Below are 26,367 nucleotides of genomic sequence, written 5' to 3' on the forward strand. Positions count from 1 at the left end.
TTCCCTCACATCCGTTTGTGGTTTGTTTAAGAAGAGAGAAAAAAAAAAAAGAAAAAGAAAAAAGAGAGGAAAAAAAATAGAGGGTGGAAAAGCGCTCAACTCTCCCCCCCGAAGCCGCGGCGCGCACCCGTCCACGCCGAGCGCGCAGCCTGCCTGGTCCGCTGGGCCCCAGCGCTCTCGGCCCCGCCGCTGCCGGGCAGGTAACTTCACGCGCTCATTGTCCCCCCCGCCCGCCGCCCCATCCCCGCCTCCCGCGCCCCTCGCTGCCCGGCACTCGCGCTCGGGCTCGAGGTACTGGGCGTTTTATTGGAGACTCTGCCTTGCACTGCTTTTAGTTTTTCTCCACGTTAGAGGTCTGGGATGGGGAAGTGGGGGGAATCCAGGAGAAGATCGGGACCGGAGGAGACTAGCGCCCCGGGGCGGGCGGGGGTGCCGACAGCGGCGGGACGCGGCCCAAAGGCTGCTGTTTGGGGCCAGGGACCGGGCCAGGGAGGAGCGCAGGGTGCGGAGGATGGGGAGCGCTGTCCAAGCAGACGTGGCGGGACCCCGGGCAGCGTCCGCGGTTCCCCAGCCACCACCTCCGGGTGGGTGCTGTGGAGGTGGATAAAATCACACAAAGGGGCTGGAGAGTCGGAGCACCGGCTGACTGGGGCACCGCGGGGAGCGCGCAGCAAGGGGGCGCTGTGGCGCACCCCGCTCAGCACCCCTCAGCCCCTCCCCTTGCCCCACCCTTTCTCTGAGCCCCCTACCATTTACTCCTGCCCGGAGTAGCTGTATTGCCATCCTCTGCTCCCCGCGGGTGGTGGAGGCTTGTGTGCTGAGAGGTGCTGCTCCGGGTTCTGCAGGGAGCGCGACCTCTGCGAGATGTGAGTGGGCAGCTGTCCAAGGGACTCTAGTTGATCTCAGGGCAAGAAGCAATGCTCCTGGGGTTGGTGCTCAGAGGGCTCTGCGTCCTGTCTCCATACCCTGCAGGAGGGTTTCAGAGGCAGAGCCTGCTTTGGGTACTCACGAAAAGACCCCAGGGGGGCTTGGAAGGGTAAATAAGGAAACAGTTATCAGCACACCAGGAACTACAGGGAACACATCTGGGTTTGTTAGTTGTCTCTTGGAGTTCTTTCATGGCAGGACTCCCAATAGTACTCTTGGAGCCCCCACCCCCACCCTACCCTCCACGACCTGCAGCCCTCTTCCCATTATTCTCTCGATCAGTGGGATAAGGATATCATCAATATTTTACATTACTTCGTCAACCCCAAAACTTGCAGTATTGTGTCCCCTGGCATCTGGGAGAGTTTGGGGGCCCTTGGTCACTGTCCAGGGGGCACCCTCCACTCCCCGGAAAAAGTCCTCAGAAGGAAGTCAAAGTGGGAATGGGCAGTGTTTACCTTTCAAAAGTTCCTCACTGCCACGCACCTTAGGTGCCTAAGACCCTGCAAGGAAGCCCAAAGCTCCTCTCCACAAGTTTCTGGAGCCAAAGAGTATATGGAAACCGTCTTACTGTCCCCATACCCTTTTAGAACATGGTGGGTAGCTAGCCACTCTCTAGCTCTCTACCGCTTTCTCCAGATTTCTCTCCTCCCCCTCCCCCGCCCCTATAATTACAAGCACCAGTCAAATGCAAAGACCAGGAAACTACCAATGCCCTGTAAGGATGATGATTTAGCATCCGTGGGTCTCTCCTCTTGGCAAAGGCCTTTGGGAACTTATCTTCAGACATTGCTCTCCACCCCGTGCAGCCTCTTTTCTCTTAAGCTTCTGTCTTATTTTTACAGATAGCAAGAACACAGTTTCTTACCTCCAGACTAGTGTAGTGGAAGTTGAGGTGAGAAAAAGAAGACAGGAAGGCTTTCACTCTGAGTTTAAACTCTTTGAATCACAAAATAAGAGCCAGAAAGTGTCATCTTTCCTGGAATAGAGGTCTTTATAATAAAATTTACAGCGAAGTTTTGTGGTTCATCACATTGACTTTAAAATTCATTTGTAGATGTTAAAATGTGTGCGTGTCCTCCCAGGATAATAAAAGTTTTTAGGTTTAAATGAAACATATCTAAGCTTAACTTTCTGTCATCAACAGATATTATCAACAAATGATATCATATAAAGTTTTAGCTTTACAAACTTTCTTAGGATTCATAATCAATTTCTGTTTGGCCCTGTGAACTCCAGAAAAACGGACAGGTTTGCAGCTGGAATGGCGTTACTGTGAGGGTCCTAATATTTTGGACATACTGGATGTGTCATACCCACTTCTTTCCACTACCCAAATGCTAGGGACCTGTGTGTCACCCCGCAAACAATCAACAGTCGGAGGTGTGTGGAGTCACAGCGGGTTGCTTGAGCTTTGCATGGGAAGGAATTTGAGCTATTGGGATGATTTAAACACCGAGCATGGTCATCTCAATATAATAATTAAGAATACCCACAACTTTATGACATTCTCCCCAAGGTCTACAATATACTGAATGGTAATATTCTATTCCACTGAAGAGAAATTTGAATAGCTACACCTTGGAGTGAATATTACTTTAAAAATGAAATAGTTCTTTTCATAGTATGTTAAGGTTCTCATTTATTTCTCCAGTCGTTTATGTGTACAGTACTAAGCAAAGACAGAGAGACATACAAAGCTTTATATGGCTTTGGAAAAAACAAAACAAAACACCACTTAAAACTGGGCGTAGCAGGGAAATGGAGACTTACTTAGACATCCATCAAGGGGTAAATGGATAATGGAAATGTGGCTCTTTGAAATCTGTGCAGCTGTAAAGTAAAAATGAAATCAATAAATTTTCAGGAAAAAAATGGAACTAGAAAGTATTGTAGTGAGTTAACTCAACAAGACAAAAACCGCTTATTTTGGGTCATGTAGACCCTAGCTTTCAGTAGTCACATATAGGTCTAAAAGCCGAGTGAGCAGGTATACAGCCAATGAAGCTAGAAAGGAAAGTAGGAGATGGGACTAAGAGGTGCTGAGGAGGTTGGGAGGGCGATAGAACACAGGAGACAGGAAAACTGAAAAGACAGTAAGTGGGTACAGCAGCAGGGAACAAGGAAGGATGGCCAGAGAGATGGGAAGAATTAACAAAAACACATTTTTTCTTTAAAATGCCACAGTGAAACTTAATACTGTATTATATGCTGGTTAAAAATAAGTAAGAAAAAAAGAAGTGAAGGCAAAGGAATCAAAGACTTCAAGGTCACTCCCAGCTGCACAGAAAGGTGGAGGCTAGCCTGGGATGCGAAAGTCCTTGCCTCAAATACAATAAGTAAACAAAGAAAATTGTAATGTAAAATAGAGCACACTGCTGAAAATGGTTCCTGCTCTAGATGAGTTACAGTCTAGAATCATCTTTCCCGAATGTGTTGGGTCTGTGAAGTCATCCCAACAGCTTCAAAAGTGTGCATGCCTGGTCACCAGCCTCACCAGCCCCATGAATTCTGGGTCCATTCATTTAGAGATGGGCCTGGCCTAGGGAATGGTTAAAAGTTCTCGCCTGGCTTCCATCTTCAGGAAAGATGGAAGCTACTGATGCTAAGATGAACACACAGGAAATGGTAAGAGCAGGTTACTAGTAAGAAATGTTACTAGATATGCAAGGCTGTCCTTTGTGTTGGTCCTCAGATGCCAGGGAGGATTACCCCCATAGGATACCTTCATGTGCCCTGCCCATCCGGAGGTGGAGCTTCAGCATTTCCTCAGTCTCTCTAAATGAGCATCAAGAACTATAATGTGTTCCTCCAGGTTACAATTTTTCACTGGGATTAGGAACTTTACATAGTCTAAGAGGAAATGTGTGTCCATGAGCAAGGCCTCTTCTTGTTAATATCAGTGTCATATGACCAATACCTTGACTTGTAAAACACCTACTATGTCTTAGACAAGATCTGAATATTTTTACATTTAGTTTCACAGTCTCATTTAATTTGATAATCGTATAAATTACACTGGAAAGCCTAACCGAAACATAGCCAGCATTTGATTTTGCTGTTTCAATGTCTCCCGAGTTAATTTTAATTATAGTTTTATACACTGTTGTATCTTCAAATTTGCAGACGTTTGCACTGACTACATTTTGCATTTACTGATCCTTTCTATTATGTACGCGAGCCCTGAATCTTACAGGAATTTCTCCAAATCACATACAAAGAAGGTAGACTTTGGGGAAAATATTTTCTAGACAGCAAATCCTATGTGTGATTTATGAAAATTTTATAAAAATCATTCCGTAGAAAATTGTACTTCCTGCTCAGCACTTTTTTCTTGGAGTTTGCAGTTTCTCTTCAAGGATAGAAGTCCTCTGTAGATACACTATCAGAGTAAACCATCACATAGAGGGACTAGCTGTGTAAAGCTAGGCATTAAAACCCAAGTTCCACTGAGCTGGATTACATAACTAAATTAGGACTCAGTCCTTTACTGGTGTCTTCTAGATACAAGGATGAGAGATTCAGGGCTAGATGATTCAGCATCTTTTCAGTAGAAGACATCCCACTGCACTTTAAAAGCCCTGTGTTTGGCCCCTTTGTACGACTCCTTGTATTGTAAAGCATGTTAATACAGGTGTGTTCAGATTTGCCTTCCCACAGAGATGTTCTGTGTTTGTTTCATGAGAATCTTAATCAACACTCAGTCCTTACATTTTAAAGATCTCAAAAACATCATTAATGGTTTTGATGGGAACCTTTACATTTTCTCAATTTCCTGGTTAGAACCACTGCTGTCCAGGGTTATTTAACATTTTTTTCTAAAGTAATTTAAATGTAAACTAGAATGATGTGCAATAAGTAATATCTTACAGTGGAGGAACAGAAAGCACTGAAGTTTATTTCCTGGGGAGACGAGGGAGAAATGACTCGATTGTAAGTCCTTCAACCAGAAAATAAAGGATTTCAGAATGATGAGGAAAGTTTGAAGGGAATGCTACTGGGTTCACAGACACCTCACATGGTACTAAATGACTCATAAAATGCAGTATTTCTTACATAATATGGGAAGTGTGCCATGCATGTACATCGAGTGTGGTACAGTACTTTGATCTTCAACAATATACAACATTTGAGGCATAATAACGGTAATAGGACTATTCAGCTCTTTTACACTGCAATAATCCAGTTCTCTCTCATCGGGATAACCGTGAGGACAAATCCTTTCAAAATCAGAATTAGTTCCTTGTAGAAGAGTGAGACTACAATTATCCCCTAAATAGGAGCAGCTGCAACATAGTATGGGCCCGGAGCATGACAGTGAAGTGGTTTTCCAATGCAATTAAATAGATTTTTTTTAATGCAAACTAAAATTCTGTTAGAAGTCAATTGAAAGGTGAGTAGGTGTGGAATTGCTGAGATGAAAGCAAGAGTCATTTTACTTACCTGAGTTAATATTCCTGCCTGAGCAAATGTTATTTTGTTGAAAATGGATAATCAAGCCTCATATTTCCCCATGAAGTGGGCCCCCAAATGGAATCGGGGGGAACACAATGGAAATATCATTTTGGTTTATCTGTGAATTACATATCATATTTTGAAATGTTTTCGTAGCTACGTTTGGTTATTGTTAGTTTTCAAAAAGGTATGTGTCAACTGCAATACTTCAATTTTAAGAAAGAAGGCAATACCTGGGTAAAGAAACAGAAGCCACAGAACGTGAGGGCGTCAGTACCCACATCCAGAAAGAGATGAAGAGGGGTGGGAACTTGTTTTTTTCTTCCAGATGATCAAAGGATTGGAAAATAAGGGCTTTAACAAAGATTAAAGGGCCTATCTAGAGAAGCAGATGCAGGGAGACAATGTAATGTCTTAAAGTACTGAGTATCAAGGGTTTGATCAGCAGTAATAGAGGACAGCACCTCCAATAACTTCCTGTGTGGGCAATGGGATACAGCACTCAGAACTCAGCACACAGGGAGAGAATGCTCTCATCACACCTTTTATTTTGTTTTGTTTGGTAGACAGAGTCTCATTATGTTGCCCATGTACCCTCACACTTCCAGGCTCAAGTGATGCTCTGTCGGAGCTGGGACTAGAGGTGCAGGCCACTACTTCCTGCTTCACAGTGTTGCCTTGGATGTTGGAGTCAGGGCTCTACATAGAATCCATTGTGAACACTGACAGCCTGTAGAGATTTCTCAGTAACCCTGTGAGTCCCAGATTCTCCTCTTGAAAGACGCTGCCTTGGCATAAGACTAAGTGGACAGAGTATCTGAACATAGCTGGACTCATCTAAAGAGTGTCAGTGCTCATAATTGTATTTGTTTAGGGCTGAGTGCTTGGACAGTGGCTTGTCGCTGGAAAAGCCTGATTCCCCGCCCCCTCCGCTTTTTCCGTAGCCATTGATTGCCTCTAGTTGTTCATCTAAGGTGGGACCTTATGTGATTTCCCTCATCATTGTTAACATGTCAACTGGTGTTGTACTCAAGGTTATTCTATAACAATTTATTTTTATTATATATATTTCTTTGTGTTCGTGTGTGCGCGTGTATGCACATGAGTTCAGGTGAACACAGAGGTCTCATATCCCCTGAAACTGGAGTTTCAGGCAGTTGTGAGCAGCCTAACATGAGTGCTAGGGAGAGAACTTGGGTACTCTGCAGGAACAGTTCATGTTTTCACCCACTGAGGCATCTCTCCAGCCTCTACCATGTTACTTTTGTGAAATACATATATGTATCCAGAAAAGTATAGAATTACACATAATGTATTGCAAAAGTAATTACATTTGTATATACTAGTAGCAAATAACTGCATCTCAAAAATGCCTGTAATATAAAAAAGAAACACTTAGGCACGAGTACCACAGAATATTTGAGATGTATACACTAAGAGAAATGAAAGAAGACCAAGAAAAATGAAAAGAACATCCTCTGTTTATAGTTTGGGCGCCTCAGTATAATTAAGACGTCACCTTTCCTATTCCAAGACGAGCTGTTTCTCTTGGGCACACAGCCTTAGCATCATTTTCTTTAGCAGGCTCTACAGATTCTCCCAACTCTCATATCTGAGTGGCTCATAGCATCAGGATGCTAGCTTCCTGGTCACTTTGCATGTCTGTTTTCCATGACAAACAGCACACTGGAGCAAGGATAAAGCTCTCTGCTGTGGTGAGCTTTTGACCTGAAGAACCTCCCCTTTCTCAACAAAAGCTTTTGATATTGCTTTTCCTTCAGTATCTCTACACCTTACTACCATGTTGCTCTAAACCTCTTGAAATGATGCCTTGTTTCTTCTTCGCCCCACACACACTTACTCTCTGATGCTCAACAATCTGGAATTCTGCTCCTGAATTACTTCCCACCAAAACCTTTCTACTGAACTTTATAACTGTTCATTTCCAGTTTCCTGATTTCTTCTTATTCATCCCATTATCTGACTTCCCTGGAGCTTTAGAAGTAGATTTCCCCATGAGATGTGAGGCCTACTAACCAAGGGATACAGCTTTACTTCTCTTAGTAAATAGATAGTGAGGAACATCCATGTGAAAAGAACCAGGAGATGACAAGCCATTCTCCCATTAAGACACAGAGAAGTTCAAGACAAAGGACAGGCCATGGAACTCAATAGCCCAGAGGATAATTTCCAGGAGAGGAGAGTAGGCTTTATCTGATCCCTTACACTGTTGATCATCCATTCAACAATCCTCCCACAGGCGTGCACTCTGTGCCAGACACAGTGCTAGGCTCCAAGTTTATAAAAGTTCTGTTGCACTCTTCCTTTGGTGGCCATCTTCTCCCAAAGTTCCAAGTACTGTTCATTTTAGGATTCTTCTCAAACTAAGTGCTTGGTATCCAGCTATGAAATTAATTATAGTTCTCATAATTTATCAGCCTTCATCTGAACCATTGCTATGGTCCAGCATTCATTATATCTCATTGCCTGCATTCAGATCTGTCTCCTCATTAATCTAAACTGAACAGTCTAAAAGACACTTGGAGCATAGAATGCCTTAGTTGAGCACCTACCATCACCCCATGCACACACACCATTTGTTGTCCTGCAAATGCTTGGATGCTCAAGAGCCTTTGCAGGTATTGACCGCTCTGTCTAGGAAGAACTTCCTCATCACTGTATTTACATGACTACGCAAACTGTGTTCAAGCCCAGATCAGATAGAACTCCAGGAAAGCCTTGTCAGCTGCCCCTCCACATTTGCAGTGAATTTTCCCTTGATGCTGTTGTAATGATTTGTTCATAAACTCTTCTTCATTCAAGTTTGTATCTCCATCTCCTCTGTCTCACCCAAATCTGAATAAAAGTAAGCACAAGAACTAGTTTGAACAGGCAAATAGTGCCATTTAGGGACAGTGTCATTTATTTTATGGTAAATACAGTCCTCTGAAAAGACTCTGCCACTTCCTTTGCTGTGGTTTATCTCTTCCTCAGAGAAACCAGAATGTTTTTTTTTTTAAATAAAATGATTGAAAAGGTACACTGAATCTCCAATTTAATTATTTCAATTCCTGCAAAGAGACCTTTCATAGTGGCTGCTGCTTGGTAAATGTGATAAAGTTCAAATGCATTCTTAAAAAAAATTGTAAATTAATTTATAAATTTCCATTCAAAGTTTGAGCTTGCTATTTTCAAATAGGAAACATCATAAAGTTACTCCCTATTGATGTAGTATCTCTATATCTAGAGTTTAAGACAGTATTTAGTCACCTTCTGGAAGTTTCCAGAGGTGCTTGATACTCATCAGAGGAAAGGAATGCTGTCCATGTTTGGAGTTCAGTTAAAGTTTCTTCCCCTGGGAATCTAGATTCTGATCAACTTCTGTGTCTTCAGAAAGCAAGTGGCCCCCATTCTGTCCACACGCTCTTAGATTTTCTGTGGAGTTCTGCCTGCTTTCCCTTCTACATCTTATTATCAGACTGCCCCCTCTGCTGTGTTCACTAGTGCTGCTGTCTCCTGGAAATCTCCCTTGGGCTGTCCAAGTGTTTGTCCTCTGGTTCCCTAGCAGACTTAGTGATTCTTTAATGGAGCATCTTTTATGTGTTTTATCCTGTCTCCCTTTTCAGCTAGATGAAAAGCCGTGGAGTGAGTATCATGGTGTTCAGTTAATCTCTGAGGCTCTTGTAATATCTGACACAGTTTCCTACCCACAGAAAGTCTTTAATAATTATTCATTTAATTGAAATAAGTTAATGTCAAACTACTTACTTTTTGCTATGTATTGACAAAGTAATTATAACAAGCTCATAACAATGGTAAGCAGTAGAGACAGAATTTGAATACAGGCACATACAGTTCACTACACTTTGAACCTCTGGACTTTGTTGCCTTGGCAACAGACGAGATATATTGCAAAGTTGTTAGTACAGTCATATAAACTGGCTATAGTTGCACAAATACAAAAATTGCTCTAATAAAGCTTAACATATCCTTGACTGTGTGAAAAGTAGTGTGTGTGTATGTACATGTGTGTGTGTGTGTGTGTGTGTGTGTGTGTGTGTGTGTGTGTGTGTGTGTGCGTTGAAAGACAGCACAGTGGTTAAGAGTACACTTTGTTCTTGCAAAGGTCTTGGATTCAGTTCCCAGCTATACGATGATTCATAACAGTCTGTGACTATAAGGGATCTGATGCCTCTTTTGATCTTTGCAGGTTACTGCACACATGTGACACATATATACACACTCAGGTATATGCATGCACATGTGTGTATGTATGTATATTTGTATGTATGCATTTTATGGTGCTAAGTATCAAACCTGGGACCTATTAGGTAGCATTTTACTACTGAATTACAACCCCAACTGTTTGCCAAATATTTTCATTTTGTGACATCAATTTACTTATCAAGACTCTATTATCTCTTACCTACTTCAATTCCTTTTAAAAATAAACTTTATTATGAAAAAAAATCATAAATGAAGCCCTTTACAGGCTTCAACTAACTAGACCCAAATCCTATGCATCTCAGTGAATTATAGTTAAAAATAGCCATTCTAAAGGTATAAAGCTTCACATTGGATTTTACACCTTCACTATTGAATGTATTTTTATGCACTTGTCTACTACAAACAAACAAAACCCCATAACAAAGTTAGAACTGGAAAAACAATTAGCTTTTTATCCTCTTTCTTTTATCCCATTACATGTAGCATTTTTTGTTCTCTCTTCTACATGCTATATGGAACCCTTATGTACATTTGTTACACACATACATATATATTATTGATTAGGTTCTGCATATGAGGGAGAGCATGCACAAGTTTTTCTTTTTGAGATTGACTTCACTTAGTATTGTACATTCTAAGTTGTGCCATTTTCCTGAAAATTTTGTGATTAAACTTTCCTCTAGAGTTGAATAGTATTCATATATAATTTTCATTTTCAATTCTTCTGTTGGTGGACAAATAGATTGATTCCAACTCTTTGCTATAGCAAATAAAGCAGCAATAAACATGGGGGTTCAAATTTCTACTTTAGGGTATGGGATACTCTGGGTGTCTGCCCGGGAGTAAATTAGCTATGTCACGTGGTAGTTCTATTATTTTTTTCTGAGAAATTTCCAAACTTATTTCCACAATGACTGTGGAATTGTATTAATTTATACTCCTCACCAACAGTGACTTGGGATTCCTATCTAGCCATATACTCTCAACATTTGTTGTCAGATCTCTTGATGATAGCCATTCTGACTGGGGTGAGGTGATTTGGTGGTTTGAATGAAAATGACCCTATAGGCTCATAGGGAGTGGCACTATTAGGAAGTGTGTCCTTGTTGGAGTATGTGTGGCCTTGTTAGAGGAAGTATGCCATTGGGGTGGGGTTTGAGGTTTCAAAAGTCAAGCTAAGCCTAGTGACTCACTCTTCCTGCTGCCTGTGCATCCAGATGTAGAACTCTCAGCTACCTCTCTCTCAGTACTCTCAGCACCATGTCTGCCTGCACTCTGCCATGTTCCTGCCGTGATGATAATGGACTAAATCTCTAAACTGTAAGCCAGCCCTCAGTACAATGTTTTCCTTGATAAGGGTTGCCATGGTCATAGTGTCTCTTCACAGCGATAGAAACCCTAACTAAGATAGAAGTTGGTACCAGGGACTGGGTTATTACTGTGGTAAGTTTGATCATGTTTTTGTTTGAAGGAATGTGGACTTTGGGTTAGGAAAGTAGTTAGGAATGCTTTAAGCATGGCTTAATGGGTCGTACTTATGGTGGTATTTTATTTATACTGAAATGTGATTTTAATTATATGTTAATAAATAAAGTTGCCTGGGGGTCAGAGCTATTAGAGCCATAGCAAGAGTGTGGCGGTGGTGGCGCACGCCTTTAATCCCAGCACTTGGTAAACAGAGCTAGGTAGATCTCTGTGTGTTCAAGGATACAGCCAGCATTGGAGACACACGCCTTTAATCTCAATACCAACCATAGAAGACCTGGAAGTCTCTACAGACAGGCAGTGACGAGGCAGTCATGTGTTTGGGTTTACAACCAATGAGAAGGCAGAACAGAAAGACTATATAAAGACATACACACAGGAAGTAGGTCCCTTTTGGAGAGCTCTCTCAGCTGAAGCAGGAAGGGTAAGGCTCTTAGTTCTGACCTCTTGGCTTTCTTCTCGGAATCAGCTCTGTGTTTCTTATTTAATAAGACAGTTGGTTACATCTACACGTACTAGCTAATAGGAGCATGGATGAAAGTGGTGCTGAGGATGATTTGAACTGTGGGGGCCCAAATCAAGAAGTTTCTAAGAAGAATATTAGTATATGGCCATTGTGTGAAGTTGTGAAGGTGAAACCTAAATTTCCTTGGAGACCCCAAGATGTTGGAGATGCCAGAGTCATGGGATACCTGCCAAGGAAAGCTGGTAACACAGAATGAAACAGCCCAAGGAAAAAAAATGTGTTCAGTCAACAAAACTGAAAGGAGCTGAAGATCTGAAGAGAGTTTTGACATCAGACATGGAATTTGAAGTTTGCCAAGCTGATTTTTGGTCTTGCTTTGGTCCAGTATTTCCTCATTATGCTCTTGTTTTACTATTTTGGAAAGGTAATGTATATCCTGTTCTATAGTACGTTGGAAGTATGTGACCTGCTTTTTCATTTGATTTTATGGGGGATTACAGATAAGAGATTGCATGAGTCTCAGAAGAAACTTTGAACTTTGGACATTTAAACATTTCTGATACTGTGATAGACTATGGGGACTTTTGAAGTTGGACTGAAAACATTTTCTTTGCATTATGATGTAGCTATAAACCTGTGGTGGCCAGGGAGTAGAATGTGGTAGACTGAATGAAAATGGTCCTGTAGGCTCATAGGGAGTGGCATTATTAGGAGGTATGTTCTTGTTTGAGTAGGTATGGTCTTGTTAGAGGAAGTATATCTTTGGGGGGTGGGCTTTGAGGTTTCAGAAGCTCAAGATAGGCCTAATGACTCACTCTTTCTTCCTGCTGCCTGTGGATCCAGATGTAGAACTCTCAGCTACCTCTATAGCACTATGTCTGCCTGCACTCGAACATGCTTCCTGTTATGATGATAATGGACTAAACCTCTGAACTGTAAGCCAGCTCAAATTAAATATTTTCCTGTATAAGAGGTTCCATGGTCATAGTGTCTCTTCACAGCATTAGAAACCCTAATTAAGACAGGTGGATCTCAAAGTAGTTTTAACCTGCATTTCCCTGGTGGATAGGGATATTTATCATTTTTGAAAATAGTTATTGGCTACTTGTGTTTCTTTTATTAAAATGTCTGTTCAAATTCTTTGCTCATTTATTGACTGGCAGTTTTATTCCTTGGTATCTAATTTCTGCAGTTCTTTGTAAATTCTGAATATTAGTTCCTTGTCTGAAGTGTGGCTGGTAAAGGTCTCTCCCATTCTGTGGGCTATTTGCATGCTCTACTGACTGTTTACTTTGCAATACAGAAACATTTTAGTTTTCTTCAGTTCTTTAGACCTTCAGGTAGAGTTGTGAAGACATATTGCAAATTGTCTAGAACTGGGCTGAGTCTCCCCAGCCTGCAGACATGGGATATTGAGAACAATGTGATGATTCTGGGAGTGGAGTCAGGGATGCAGGCTTTGCCATAAGTATAACTTAGAGCTCAAGTGCTTACCTGGGTCTTTGGGCTTCAACAAACAGAGATAGGAAGCTGTAAACCATCTCACTCTCAGTGTTGGACCTTGAAAATTCAATATTATCATCTAAAATTTAACATTTCCTGTGTTAATCCCAAAGAGGGGAGGAGAAAAACCACTGACCCAAATCATCATGGCCAAATTAATTAAAGCAAGCAATTAATTAAAGCATATTTTTATTTTATTTTATTCATATGCAAAGGCTACCTCCCCCTAAGATAGCCTATGAGAAGTAGGCATTGGATGTGAGGAAGACACAGGTTTTATAGCTCAGGGGTAGGGGGTCTGGTGGGCAAGTAGGTGGGGTTACAGAAGCATAAGCATAAGCATAACAAGTGACTTCTAACAACCTCCTGAAACAAAGACATGTTTGCAGGGTGGGCATAACAATGTAGTCATAACAACAGGCAGTCATAACAATGTTGTCATAGGTGGTCATTTAACCTTTTGAAACAAAGGTAGGGCTGCAAGATGGTTATAAACAACTTTTTGAAACAAAGACATGATTGCCATTTTCTGGAACAGGCAATACAAAACCATTTGAAGTTAGTGTTACAGGTGGAATATAGGCCAATCCTTGAAAAACACAGGTTTAATCATAAACCGGAATGGTCCAAGTTTTTCATTATTATAAGATGGCTTTTAAGCCTAAGATGGAGGCAGGCTGGTTCTTCACCTGCACCTCCTTACAAAGCAATCTCATGAGAAAGAACGGACTGAAGCAACGGGTGGCACTGGATGTTATTTCTGCATTTGGGATGCAAATGAGCCTACTTTTCCTGTGTGACCTGTGGTAGGAAAAGGAATAGGATGAATCTTTCATAATGTCCCTTCAACATTGTCTTTTTGTTGTTTTTTCTTACTTGCCTTTGTTTATTTTTACTGCTTCATGGTCTTTGTCCAGATGTCTGTCTCACCTTTGCTCAATGAAGAATCCCTTTCAGCCACAAAGACTGATCTTAAAAAGTGTCTCACTTTCACTTTGCAAATCAACATCCATTTTTCTTTTAAGATAATTTGAGAATTCAAAGTCATGACAGGACCAGGAGACTACAAATCAGATTAGTGCATTTGCATTGCTAGGTCATCAGACAAAACAGGAGAATGCTACAGGAATGTAAACTAGAAACACTAGCTTCTCTGGAACTGTGGACTGTAGTCTGGTTATCTTTTGCTTTACATCTAGTATCCACTTATGAATAAGTACATACCATGTTTGTCCTTCTGAGTCTGTGTTACCTCACTTGGGATGGTATTTGCTAGTTCCATCCATTTACCTGCAAATTTCATGATGTTATTGTTTTTGACTGCTGAATATACTCCATTGTCTTTATGTACCACATTTTCTTTATCCATTCTTCAGCTGAAGGGCATCTAGGTTGTTTCCAGGTTCTGGTTATTATGAATAATGTTGCTATGAACATAGTTGAACATGTGTCCTTGTGGTATGATTGAGCATTCTTTGGGTATATGCTCAAGAGTGGTGGGTTGCATGGATCACCTTGGGAAGGGGAAATACATGAGATTTCCATGAGTAAACTGGGGATGGGGGGTGGGCAATAAAGGGAAGGGGATGGTGGATGAGAACATAAGGGAATGAGATGGTCAAGCTGGAATAGGGATAGAGTGAGAGAGCAATGAAAGAGATACCATGACAGAGGAGACATCATGGGGATAGGGAAGAACCAGGTGCTAGGGAAGTTCCCAAGAATCCACAAGGATGACCCCTGCTTAGACTACTAGCAATAGTGGAGAGGGTACCTGAACTAGCCTACCCCAGTAATCAGATTGGTGAATACCCTAACTATCATCATATAGACTTTCTCCAGTAACTAATGGAAGCAGATGCGGAGATCCACAGCCAAGCACCAGACCAAGTTCCAGGAGTCCAGTCGAAGAGAAAGAAGAGGGATTCTATGAACAAGGGGCAACAAGATCATGATGGGGAAACCTATTAGACAACCAAACCAAATTGGTGGGAACTCATGACATTTAGACCAACACCTGTGGAGCCTCCACAGGACTGGAGTAGGCCCTCAGAATAATCAAGAGAGTTGTGTAGCTTGATCTGCTTAAGGGGTCCCCTGGCAGTAGGAACAGGATCTATCCCTGGTACATGAAGTGGCTTTTTGGAGCCCACTACCTATGGTGGGACACCTCACACAGCCTTGAGGCAGGGAGAGGGGCTTGGACCTGCCTCTACTGAATCTACCAGGCTTTTCTGACTTTCCTTGGGAGGCCTTACCTTTTTGGAGGATGGAATGGGGAGCAGTTTAGGGGGGGAAAGCTAGAGAGGTGGGGGGAGGGAAGAGGAGGATCTGTGATTGGTATGTAAAATGAATAAAAAATTTCTTAATTAAAAAAATAGGAACACTATTGTCACTTCAATGCTACACTGTAGGGTACCCCAAAGTCTGAGCAGAGGTTCCTCCATGTTTGGAGGAATTTTGGTCTTCTTCCTGCTCTGGTTGAAGAAGGAACTCAGACTCAGTACACCAAGGCTACTTTAGCAGGCCTGTTTGCCCTTTATGATCTAGGTGCTAGAAAGGAAAATTAGGTTCAAGGTGTTTGCTTAATTGGGGATACATCATTCCCATCTTGTTTACTCACATGGAAGAGAAGGGTACTGTTAGGTCAAAACAAGTTGATGGAAGTAAATAAGTAGACTGAGCATGGCTCATAGAGTCTGGTCTTAATTCATCATACAAACCTCACTTTGTTCCTCATCCTATGAAGTGGCTTTAGAATTAGCCTCAGAGCTACACAGTCTCATACCACGGAAAGTAAGGGTGGGACAGATATTCAGCACCAGAAAACTGAGGTGATTCTTCTCAGAGGGAAGTCTCTCTTCTCAGTCTCACAAAAAGTCAACTACTCAAGGTTCATTAGCATATACAGACTTGTGTCTCACTACTGAATACTCCTGCCTGCAGTCCCTCATCCTGGAAGTCTAACAAGATCATGACCTCTAGGTCCTACCTGTTCAGGCTTAGGGTGACCGTTTTGGGAGAAAGCCTGATCCAGAGGCTGAAGCTGGGCCTTGCAACCTCCATCTCTCAATGTCCATTCTGCTCTGGAAATTCTCTAAAGTCTTGAAAGTAAATCAAGTTTCTTTCATGATTTTTTTTGTTTAGTGTTGTGCACACTAAGCAGTACTAGTCAAATGAATAAAGCAGTGCTCCTGAAACTGTTGCATAGCACCTTTGTGTTGAGAGGTCTAACAAACAGGTCTAAAAATTGAAGGGTTTATTCAAGTCTTTGAAGAAAGGAATTGAAGATGACAGCAGAAGATGAAAAGACCTTCCATGCTAGTAGACCAGTACAATTAAGAGAATAAAATGACCACCCTACCAAAAGCAATCAATAGACTCAATGCATTCTCCATCAAAATTCCAACACAATTGTTCACAAACCTTGAAAGGACAATTCTCAACTTCATATGAAAAACAAAACAAAACAAAAAGCCTAGAATAGTTAAAACAATCCTGAATAATAAAAGAAATGCTGGAGGTATCACCATTCCTAATTTCAAGTTGTGCTAGAGAGTGATTAAAAACAGTATAGTACTGGCATAAAAACAGACATATTAGTCAATGGAAACTGAAGCTCAAACCCACACACCTATAAACATCTGTTTTTTATTTTATTTATTTTTATTTTTATAAAGAAGCCAGAAATATATGCTCAACGAAAGACAACATCTTCAACAAATGGTGAGGGTCAAACTGGATGTCTACATGCAGAAGAATGCAAGTAGATACACACTTATCACCCTACACAAAGCTCAACTCCAAATGGATCAAAGACCTAACATAAAACCAGATACACTGAACCTAATTAGAAGAGAAAGTGGGAAATATCCTTAACCACAGAAGACAACTTCCTGAAGAGAACACCTATTACACAGGCACTAAGATCAACAATTAATAAATGGGACCTTATGAAACTGAGAATTTTCTGTAAGGCAAAGGACACCACCAATTGTACAAAAGCAGCAGCTACAGAAAGGGAAAAGATTTTTTTACCAACTCCACATCCCACAGAGGACTAATACCTACAGTATATAAAGAACTCAAGAAACTAGATATAAAAACACAAATAATACAGTTAAAAATAGGGAACTGATATAAACAGAGAATTCTCAATAGAGGAATCTCAGATGGTTGAGAAACACTTAAAGAAATGTTCAACATCCTTAGCCATCAGGGAAATGTAAATCAAGACTACTTTGAGATTCCATCTTACATGTGTCAGAATGGTTAAGATGAGTAGCTTAAATGACAGCGTATGCTGGCAATGATATGGAGTAAGGGGGGCACTCATCTATTGCTGGTGGAAGTGCAAACTTGTACAGTTACTATGGAAATCAGTGTGATGGTTCCTCAGGAAGATGGGGATCCACCTTTCTCAAAATCCAGCTATACCACCCTTGGGTATAGACACAAAGGACTCTATCCTACCACAAGGACACTTACTTGCTCAACCATGTTCATTGCTGCATTATTTATAATTGCCAGAAACTGGAAATAACCTAGATGTCCCTCAACAGAAAAATGGGCAAAGAATATGTGGTACGCTTACACAACGGAGTATTACTCAATTGTTAAAAACAATAACATGAAATCCAAAGGCAAATGGATGGAACTAGAAAAAGAAATCATCCTGAGTGAGGTAACCTAGACACAGAAGGACGAATATGGTATGTTTTTACTTATATGTGTACATTAGTCATTAAATAAATGATAACTAACCTGCAATCCATAGACCCAGACATGTTAGGTATAGTGGAAAGAACTAGGTGGGGGGGGGTGGACACATGGATGTCTCTGAGAGGAGGAAATAAAATAGACTTTATAGGGAATGGGAGAGAAGGGGTGATTGGGTCAAGAGAGGGAATTCTTGGAAAGAGAGCTGGAATTGAGAGGCATTTGAGTGATGATATGGAAACCTAGTGTAGTGGAAACTTCCTAAAATATAAGAAGGTGATTCTATTAGGTCTCCTAATCATAGTGGATACAAAGTCCCAACTGGCATCTCTTGTCAGCAAATGAAGCTTCCAATACCAGGACTGAGTTGAATTGAATTGAGTTGTTGGTCAATGGGAGTCCTGTGGAAATCCCCAAACAACCCAGGCTGTTGCAAAGACAATAGATTGCTCTCTGCAAACTGGCAGCAAGGCCACATCACCAAGGACAATACTCACATAACTCATTGAACATGGAGCAGTCAACCTGGTGCCTACATGGAGCCTTCACCCCTATGTTCTAGAGTCTTTCATGCAAGAAGACACTCTGCAGGTTACCAAAAGAGAAACATGGACACCAGCCCAGCCACAAAACCTTTGACTTACAATCTGTCCTGCCTGCCAGATATTCGAGGACAATGGTGGCACAGAACTTGAGGGAGTGCCCAATCAATTTCTGATTTGACTTAATGCCCATTCCATGAGATGGAACCCATATCCCACAATGCTTGCATGATGAAGAACCAGAGACTAGATACCTCAAGAGACCCTATGGTAAAATGAAACTCTACTGGTCTTATAAATAATAATGATCAGTAAAATGACTCCTAATGATATTATGCCTTATTCAACCATTATCAGAGAAGCTTCCTCTTGCAGCAGACAGAAACAGATGCAGAGACCAACAGCCAGACATTATGCAGAGAGAGTCCTTGGCACACAGAGCTCTAAATGAGATGTCTCCACCAAATCTCTCCCCTCAGGGAACCCCAACAGAAGAGGAGGAAGAAAAAGTGAAAGAGCCAGAATGGATGGAGGCCATCAGGAGAACAAGGCCCTCTGAACCAACTAAATAAGGTACAATTAACTCACAGAGACTGAAGCAGCAAGCAAAGGGCCCATATGGGTCTTCATCAGTTCCTCTGCATGTGTATTAGAGCTTTCAGCTTAGTATTTTTATAGGAATCCTGAGTATGTGAATTATCTTTATGGGACTCCTAAGTGTGTGAATGAGTTCCTGCTCTTGGGGCTCTTTTCTTTCTCTTGGGTTGTCTTGTCCAGTCTCAATGTGATGGTTTTTGTTTATCTCATTTTGTATTATTTTGTTATGTTTGGTTGTTATCTCTTAGAATTCTGTTGTTTTCTAATGAGAGACGGAAAGGAAGTAGATCTTGAGAGGAGGGGAAGTGGGGAGGAACTGGGAAGAATAGATGGAAGGGAAACTGTAATCAGGATATGTTGTATGAGAAAAGAATCTATTTTCAATAAAAGGAAAAAATGAAAGAAAAAGATTTAGGGGTTTCTTAGGGTTTCTATTGCTATGAAGAGACACCATGACCATGGCAACTCTTATAAAGGAAAACATTTAATTGGGGCTGGCTTACATTTTCAGAGGTTTAGTCCATTATCATCATGGTGAGAAACATAATAGTGTACAGGCAGACACAGTGCTGGAGAAGGAACTGTGAGTTCTTCATCTGGATCCGCAGGCAGCAGAAGGAGACTGTGAGCCACATTGGGTGTAGTTTGACCATGAGACCTAAAAGGCTACCTCCACAGTGATGCACTTCCTCCACCAAGACCACACCTCCTAATAGTGCTATTCTCTATGTGCTAAACATTCAAATACAAGGGTCTGTGGGGACTCTTCCTTTTTAAACAACTATGAGGGGTTTGTTTTTGCTTTGTGTAATTGAACCCAGGGCTTTGCATGCACATGCTACACTAGCACTCTACCACTAACCCGTACCCTAACTCCCCCATAAACACTGCTCACATTTTCAAGGTCCTCCCTCTCTACATCCTTACCCAACTGGAAGAGAGTTTTTCTGATATGATGTCTTCCATGATACCATGTATTATTATCCATACATAGGACTGTTCCCAGCTAATGCAGAGACTAGTCTCTAGGTCAGGAATTCTGACTGACATTGCACATCATCTCCTGCTAATGCTAACCAGAAGATGCCCATTAAGAAATAGAAAGACATAAACCATATACAAAACCAATCACTCCAGGAGCCAATCCTGAAGAAACTGATGCAAGAGAAAGAAAATTTTTGCAGCTTAACAATAATGTATTCCAAACCATAATTTCTAAATACTTTCTTTAAATCAACAATAAGAGAGCAAATATTGTTTTGAAAATAAGGGGAGCAGTCAATTTACCAAAAAATTCCAGATAGCAAGCAATGTGAAAAAAATATGTGATAGATTAGGGGGAGAAAAGTAAGTGAAACTGCCCACAGCATTTTAAATATATAAGTGAAATCTTAAAAAAAATATTCTACAACACTTGCCCCTCCATACACAAAAAGAGTGAAAAGGAAAGATTTATGTACAATGGGGAGCATGAAGGGTTAAGAACAAGTCATAAAACATCATTTATGTTTAAGCATATTATTATTTAGTTACCCAGGGCTTTCATAACAGAATGTTCCTGGCTCAATACATTATTATTCCCTTTTACACTTCCAGACTTGGCAAATTTACTTTGATGTTCCTGCAGGTGTGATTTTCCTGAACTCTTTCTGCCTTGAAGTTGACTCTCACAAGGTCTTCCATTTGTGTTAGACCATATCCTAAGATGTCCTTATGTTATATAGGATGTTGACACACCCTAAGAACATCATTTATCAGAATTATTTGTTGATATATGTGCCATTCTGAGCTTTAGGTTTGAACTTCATTATATGAAAGTTTTAAAAATACATTCCAGTTCAGAATAGTGATTGATAATGGCTATAGATAAATAATCAAATAAATAATAAATTAGTGTATGTTTCATGAACAAATCAAATAGGTAGAACTTATTTTTAGCAATCTCTAGGGTTTGTATGGGCTAAATAGGGAACATATATTTCTTTATACAATCTTGAAAGTTCTGGAATTATAATTTGTTCCTTTTAGAGTTAGTCAGGATTTTTCAAATCATAACAAAGATAATAGAAGTATTACATGCAGAAAATATTTAATCATCACAGCGGAAAATGACCGCATGTTCCTCTCCTCGCACACACAAGGAAACTGCATTTTCTAGTTGGCCTCACAGTCAGATGCTTGAATTTGGGCTGAGGGGACCGGGGTCACAGTCAGTTGCTTGAATTTGGGCTGAGGGGACCGGGGTCAAAGAAAATAAGCTACTTCAATGTTTAGCCTTAAAATAACTTCCATTGCATTTTTAATTCCACGTCTCTCTCTTTTCTTGGCAGTTGATCAAGTTCAAGGGATATAGCCACTCCCAAGATGATAGAAAAACATGGAGTCAGAAGTTGCCTTTGTAGAATCACTGTGTGGAGCAGGGCTGGCCACAGTTAACCTAGCCTGCATCCAGCTTCCTTTGTGCTAAGCCACTGGGCTCTAGGATTATTCCGACTGGAATAAATTTCTATGACAAATATATCACCATCCCCATGCCTAGCTCCAATCTAAAGGATTTTGTTCATTAAAATAAAATTAAAAAAAATGTGTGCACCCTTTGAAGTAGATGTTATTATTCTGGGAAACAAATTTAACAACTGGTTTTGAGTACACAGATGAGCTTGTAAGCACAGGATTGCAGTAGGAAGAAAAGTCAAGTCTATTTTCATATAAAAGAAAGAATTTAAATAAATTATGGCACATTGGTTTATTAAGCCCATGGAGCTATAAAAAGCAGGAAAAGCTCTGTGGAGTGACCTGGAAGAATGCTAGTTATATACAGTAATTTGTTCAGGAAACCTGCAGGCAGGCAAACATTTATAGCACAATTAATATTTTTTTACTAAGGTCACATGCACAAATCCTAATGAATTTAAGAAAAAATTAAGAAGAAAAAAATACACCTTTGTTCAAAATAATCACATTAAGCAAGTAGATTTTTAAAGTAGCCTAAATTCTACTTCACTTTCTTACACAAATCCCTTGCTACACAGCTTTGGTTTCTTACCTCAGGAAGTAGAATCCATTTCTCTTCTGTCCGGAATAGAAGAGAAGCTAACAAAACAACAAAAAAATGGCAGGAAACATTTATGCATGAGTTCCAAGCCAAAGACTTAACTGACTTAGGACACAGCCTCCTCTCTTTCTGAGCTATGTCAGTTACAGTGGGGGCAAGTTTAGGATGGCAAGGTGGGGAGACAAAGTCAGAATATTGACAACAGGTACTCAAGCCACCAAGTCAACCCTACCTGAAACTAGAGAGGCTGCCAGCCTCCTGCAGCCTCTTCCCTCTGCTCCTCTCCTGTCCTGGCTCCCCATGCCTTCCCTCCCTCTCTTATCCTCTCCTCTTTTCTCTCCTCTCCTCCCTTCTCCCTTCTCCTCTTCTCCCATTCCCCTTCTCCTCTTCTATCCTCCCTCCCTCTCTTCTCCCACTCTCTCTTCTTTTCTCCCCCCCTCCTCTTCCTTCTTCCCTCCCATCCTCTTTCCTCCCTTCATTCTCTACTCCTCTCTTCTCTACTCCCTTCCCCTCCTTTCTCCTCTCCCCATTCTTCTTCCTTTCTCTGCCTTTCTTCTGCCCTCAGCATTAGATGATGATTCCTAGATCATTTCCTGTGTCTTCCTCCTCCTCCTCCTTCTCATACCCTCTTCAGCAGTTAGGCTCAGGCCTTCACCTGCATGAGGCAAGCTCTCTCCCACTGAGCACATGCTCAGCCCTTCTCTCTCTCTTTCAGTAAATACAAGATTTTTCTTAAAAGTCTTCATAAATGGTATGGAGTACTTCAATAACCCATCACGTTGCCCTGTGGTGTTTGAGATTAGGAAAGATATTTCTTATCTACCATGAGTTAAGAAGGTGACTGATCCCTTCATAAAGTCAGTGTACTGGCAAAAGTAATGTAAAAATTACCATGATTAAAAAAAAATGATTCTCTAGATAAAAGGGTTTTAGTAGTTTGCTCCCCCCCCCCCCCCCGCACTAAATTTCTCATGTTTTTATGTTTTAAGTTCAAGAGTATGTATGTATAAATCATAAGTATTTTGAAATAGAAGCATGTGTGTATGTGTAGTACATATTAAATATGGTACTAATATGTACTAATTAATATGTATTAATAATATAAAAATTATATTTTATATATGTATATATTTCCTTTTGTCCTTTGGTGCTGCTTTCAGAGAAAAATGAGTTATGTGTATATGTTTTTATTCTTGCCTGTAGCATGTGTGCTCAACTGACCCTCTCTTCCTGGCTTTTTTTTCCATTTCCAAGAATTGGAAAAGCATACAACTCATTTGGAGTAGTGGACAATTTCAATGGGATAGCCACATTTCCACATGAGTGGCCCTCTCACAAGAAGTATTATGAAGAGTTATGGCAGTGATGGGAAGATGAATGAATGGCTGTCCCGTGGGTGCAGCACATGGAAAGATGTTTTTTAGAAGGAAAGGCTGAATTCTTATGAATGCAGTAACTGGTGCCAAGGGAAGCGGGTAGGCTCACTAGTTGTATTCAGTTGTGATCAGTCATTACACAGTCGCCCAGCATTTCTTCAAACAATGATTAGCAGATCCTTTTCTAAAGACAATGCAAGCGATGTGTAGAGCACCTTCTTGTTACAGAAAATAACAAGAGTTGAATGGTTCTCAAACAGCCTTGTAGTGAAGAACAATAGGAACAGTTAAAAAAAAAAATAGAAATCGTTTAAAACCAGATTTCAATTTGGTATTTTTCTTTTCAACAGAAAACATAAAACATGGCATTCCACTCAGGCTCATTGTGATCCTTCACAACGGTGAAATGGGGATCTTTCATTTGGTACAGTGTGTGTTTGCTGAGCAGAAGCCTTCATTTGCCGCTACATTTGCTCGCATCATTATATAATGGTCCCCTTGTATGCCAGTTAGTCCGCGGGTATTGAAGTATGCTGCACTCGGGAGCTAATCCTTCTCTTTAACACAGTGCTACACACAGAGAAAGAATCACAAATGTGAATGAAGTGATGAACAGAGCCCAAACCTGGATGACTAAAGCCACCAACTCCCCTTATATGGTAACAGGTCAAATATCACATACTGCGTTCATGCTCACCCTCCTGAGTAGTCAGGAGATTGGGGGCAAATCCTGGATGTACATCACTTCTCACCCACCACAGCATACAGTGGATTCTAAACTGCTACTGACTTTCTAGAGAGAAATTTGTCAAAATGTATGGAAAGTTCAAAAAATAGTTTAAACCATTTGATAATATGGCATCCAAGACAGTATGTGAAGGAAATAACCAGAGATATAAAGATATTTGTAAACTTTTTATAGTTGTGAGAAATACTAATTTTTTTGAAGTAGTTCAACAATAGAATTGTTAGCTGAATTATGCATCATTTCTATGCTTAAATGTTGTGAAGCCAATAATAATCACATATTTGAAGAACATTTAATGATAGAAATATTCAAGGTGAGTTTTGTATTCAATTGGTTTGTGTGTGTGTGTGTGTGTGTGTTGTGTGTGTGTGTGTGTGTGTATATATATATATATATATATATATATATATATATATATATATATACAAAAGAAAGAGGGGCAGACACATGCATACACACAGAGAGAGACAGAAAAAAGGAACACAAACTTTTAAAAAGAAATTTCCTAAAATTTATAAACAAAAGTGTTGTAGTGCATGATGGAGTTTCTGACAAACACAAATAATTTTGAGGGGGCAGGGCTAGAGAGGGCAAGAAGAGAGAATTACAGGGCTATCACTGAAGTGAGTCTCTCTGGGGAAGTGTCTCAGCTTGTTTAATGAGTCCTGCGTGCTGAGGATGGAAATAGGCTCTGAGTTTGGTACAATGGTAAATGTCACTTGTGAGAAAACGGAAAGAGCTCCTGGCCATCCTGCATCTCCAGCAGCATGGAGATAAAACACTCCAGGGAGATAAGGGGACCCATGCCTGTCCTGTTTGGGGGTAAAGAAGAAAAATACAGGAAGAAAAGTATTTTATGTTCTTGAAAGAATATGGCAACTTGGATTTTCTTGCCTGAGTTTGAGGCCTGAATATACATTACCTGTAAATCAGTTTCCAGTGCCCGTTGTGTGTGTGTGTGTGTGTGTGTGTGTGTGTGTGTGTGTGTGTGTGTGTGTGTGTGTGTTGCTTATGCAGGGATGCACACATGCAGAGGCCTGGTGAAGATTTAGATACCCTGCTCTATCATTCTCCACTATGTTCTTTGAGATAGGATCTCTTACTGAACCTGGAGCTAGCCCTGTGGCTAATAATTCCAGTTTCTACCTTCTACAGGTGTTGACAAGACTGTGCTTGGCTTTTTGGATGAGTGTTGGGATCTACCCTCAGGGCCTCATGCTTGCACAAGTATTCTTACCTACTAAGCCATCTTCTCAGCTTCACAATGCAATGCAAATTCTATGCATATTACTGTTTGCCTCTTTGATCTGAAAAAGGCCAAGGGATGTATGTTAAACTTTCCCATAAAATTAGTTTTCTAAGTCAAGAGTATTAACTACTTTGAAGCTGTTATTCAGTCTATAACTTATATTATGAAGAACTATTATTTCTGAAGATCTGTCCTGCCCCCACTTTTCTATGTGCACATGTAATTTATGATCTGTAGGAAAGTGATTGTATCAATATTCGCCTTTTAGGTTTACATTCACATGTGTTTATGTGTGGGCTTTCAATGACATTTGTCTAGGCATGGCTACAAGTCAGTAACTACTTTTTTGTGTGTTTTAATACAGATATTACAATGAATATGGAATCCTTTATTATTTTGCATCATGAGATTTTGAAATGGTATGCTTCCTTTTTAATTAGATATTTTTATGTTATGGCTTTCTTTGAAAGTTAGTTTTGATACTCAGTTTTAATTTAATAACTGTTTACATAAAGATGACTAAGATTTTATTCTGTGTTTAACTCCTTTCAGGATGCACTCCCAGCCTCTTGTTCCAACTTCCTCCACTTGAGATTGTCACTGTGACTATCACGTTCATTGTGCATTGAGTTTCTAGTTTTTGAGATAGTTCTGTAGAAAGTGCATATTTTAAGTATTTGCTTGTCTAAGAATTATTTTTCATGTTTCATTTGATTAAAATATTGATTATTTAAAAGTATTAGTTCTCAACCTGTTTGCTGTAAACTCGAAGCATTAATCTGTGTTCTCATGACATTTAGTGTTGCAGTAAGAAGTAAACAATTTTGTTCTTTATTAATGGATGTTGGAACTATAAGTAAGAAAAGCAACCAAAACCCCACATTCCTTTCTAGCCAGAAATCAGTCTTTTTTTTATTGTCTCCCTTTTATTGAAAATAGATTTTTTCCTCATACAATATATCCTGATTATAGTTTCCCCTCTCTTTACTCCTCTTAGTCCCTCCCTACCTATCTGTAT

At 40.4% G+C, this 26,367-nt stretch overlaps 1 protein-coding gene and 1 long non-coding RNA gene across 4 annotated transcripts in view; one reads left to right on the forward strand and one right to left on the reverse strand.

The window, feature by feature from the left end:
• Tox (thymocyte selection associated high mobility group box) overlaps positions 1-876 on the reverse strand; it is a 313,402-nt gene extending 312,526 nt beyond the window's left edge. Inside the window, exon 1 of one of the 2 annotated variants that reach the window (XM_052718877.1) lies at positions 750-876. The gene's annotated coding sequence lies outside the window, so the exon portion shown is untranslated. Of the gene's footprint in view, positions 1-127; positions 633-749 lie in introns of those variants that run through there. The other variant, XM_052718876.1, reaches the window with a different exon arrangement.
• On the forward strand, positions 87-26,088 carry LOC128097963 (uncharacterized). 2 transcript variants are annotated; one of them, XR_008214026.1, is made up of 4 exons: positions 87-200; positions 18,804-18,897; positions 25,714-25,768; positions 25,902-26,088. It is a non-coding gene; the product is annotated as an uncharacterized LOC128097963 (long non-coding RNA). The 2 variants fall into 2 exon arrangements; XR_008214025.1 differs by lacking the exons at positions 25,714-25,768; positions 25,902-26,088 and adding an exon at positions 21,252-21,513.
• The last annotated feature ends 279 nt before the right edge of the window (positions 26,089-26,367 follow it).

The sequence above is a fragment of the Peromyscus californicus genome, unplaced genomic scaffold (genome assembly GCF_007827085.1).
Source record: "Peromyscus californicus insignis strain IS unplaced genomic scaffold, ASM782708v3 Scaffold_5__1_contigs__length_169319896, whole genome shotgun sequence".
NCBI classification, from domain to species: Eukaryota; Metazoa; Chordata; class Mammalia; order Rodentia; family Cricetidae; genus Peromyscus; species Peromyscus californicus.